The following is a 2,396-nucleotide window of genomic DNA, read 5'->3' as shown; positions in this document are numbered from 1 at the left end:
AGAGCAGCAGCCACACCCAGTGGGGAAGGGAATTTGTGGACCACTCTTTTTGATGGGGGGAGGTGCGGATGGGGGAGACTTTCTGGGGTCAGAGTGCAGGCAAGAGTCGGTGGAAGTTGTATCTTTATCATTAATGAGACTTTATACTGGTGCAGCTCTGGAAAATTCAGATTATGTATATCCTGATATCCCAAGATTTTTGTTTCGTTTTGTTCTTTATTTCTATAAAATGACATCTGTATTCTTTAAGACACCCAGAACTTGAAAATGAATAAGTTTTGATTCTTCTCTTTCTTTCATTCCTAACATCATGAAATATCTTCCAAACCCATAACCCCAATCAGGTGAGAGCTTTCTGACTTCCTATTATATTAGTTTATCTTCATATTATGAAGTATGTCTGCCTATTAGTATTATTATTTGTGTACTTGCTTTTGCTAATATATTGTATACTTGCGATGTTCCAGGAATTATGCAAGACATTTTATTTACATTATCTCATTTATTTGTTAGGACTTCACATTAACTGTATGAACTACAGAGAATCTCCATTTTATAATTGAAGAAACTGAGTTTGAGTAACTTGCTTGGGGACAAGTGCTAGATTTAAATCTAGATCCATTTTATACCAAAGCACACACTTTCTCTACTAGACTACGCTGCCTTTTCATGGTCAAGGGTTCACTTTTACTTGTATATGTGCCTCTTATAATTTCTGAAACAGTGGAGGTGATTTGTATGTAGTGGACATAGGAAGATGTAGGCTGGGAATTGCTGGCAGTCATCATGTACCATGTAAAGCCTGAGACTGAAGCTGAGATGGAGGAGCACTGAACCAAAACATGGAAAGGTCAAGTTTTGAGGACATTACTTGAGTGTTTGCGTCAACCCAGTTCTACCTTTGAACTGTTCAGGTAAACGATCTGGTACAGTTCAGTATGAGTTAGATTTTGTTTAGTAATTTTGTTTAGAAAGTTGCTAAAATGATATAGAGCAGGAGAATGTTATAGGTCTTGATTTCAGCAAGGTATTTGACAAAATTTGTTCCAGGTCAGTGTTGGAAATCAGAGAATAAGTGATAGTCTATCTGAGAACAGAAAGACAAGGATAAGGGCAGGCAACCAGGGTCAATAAATACCTGGAGGCATCAATAGCATTAAAACCTCTCAGATGTAGGTTCAAATCCTACCCTTGCCAATGAGTAACTGTGCAGCTTAAGGAAAATTACTTTTATCTTGGGGCTTCTTTTTCTCTACTGTAAAAATGAACATAATGATACCTACCAACCTGATTATTATTATTTTTTTAGGTAAGGCAACCCTTCCTTGGTTGACCTTACAGATTGCAAGGAATTTGTCAGCTTACAATCCCTTATATTTTATTTTTTTATGCCTACGGCACCTGGTCTTTCTAGGTGGTCTCCCATCCAAGTACTAACCAGGCCCAACCCTGCTTAGCTTCCAAGATCAGATGGGATCGAACTTGTTCAGGATGGTGTGGCCATAGATGTCCCAACCAGATTTTTTGAGGAATAAGTGGGGTAACCTAAGTGGAAACATTAGGTGTGTAAGAGATGTTTAATATTATAGATCTTGTTTTAAATCGTATTATTTAATAGGAATTGGCTAGTAATTTATTGGAAACAGGGAAGGAAGGCCAAGGACCTGCAAGGCAGGGACGTAGGAACAGTCATAAGGAGGAATGAATAATTCTGCAGAATTCGGTCTTTCTTATCCAGGAACAATTTGTCCCCTACTTAAGTTCTCTGCTTAGCACCTCATAAGAAGGAAGGAAACAAGGAGATATAATCAACCTTCATAGGGATAGATGTGAAGTTCCACATTAAAAAAAAACCCATTTAGGTAACTATAGGGCACAGGAAAGATGGCGGTAAGTTCAATATTAGCTTGATTAGAATGCACAGAGTGATGCAGTTTCTAAAATCTCGGCATCCTTAGGGTACATTAACAGAAGCAGAGGGTGCATAGCATAGGACTTATAAAGTAGAATACAATTTGACCAAGAGCAATGTAACTAAAAACAATTTGATCAACAGCACCTTGGTTGACATCATGATGTGGCTGAAATTGGTATTTCCTAGTCACAGATTTCTGGAATATTGTAATTTTGGTGCCTGATTTTCAACCAATTAATCTTACTCTTCTTTGATTTTTATAGTGAAAAGTTAAAATGATCTTCGTGTATTTGAATTCTTCATGGTTTTTAAATATTTATTTTTCTTATTATAAAACATGCAAATTCATTACAGAAAGTTAAAAAATACAGAAAAGCAACGAACAACAGTAACACTCGCCCCTCTGCACAATTTCACCCATCTGTATAACACCACTGTTACTGCTTTGGCTTACATAGTTCCAGAGCCTTTCTTCTGCATA

General features: G+C 37.1%; 1 pseudogene; it reads right to left on the bottom strand.

Moving 5' to 3' along the window:
• Nucleotides 1–1,389: 1,389 nt before the first annotated feature.
• LOC112472322 lies at nucleotides 1,390–1,508 on the bottom strand (annotated as a pseudogene).
• Between the last annotated feature and the right edge of the window lie 888 nt (nucleotides 1,509–2,396).

This window comes from Pteropus alecto, unplaced genomic scaffold (genome assembly GCF_000325575.1).
Source record: "Pteropus alecto unplaced genomic scaffold, ASM32557v1 scaffold76, whole genome shotgun sequence".
Lineage (NCBI taxonomy): Eukaryota > Metazoa > Chordata > Mammalia > Chiroptera > Pteropodidae > Pteropus > Pteropus alecto.
The sequence above is the reverse complement of the archived record's forward strand: the minus strand, read 5'-3'. Positions and strand labels throughout refer to the sequence as shown.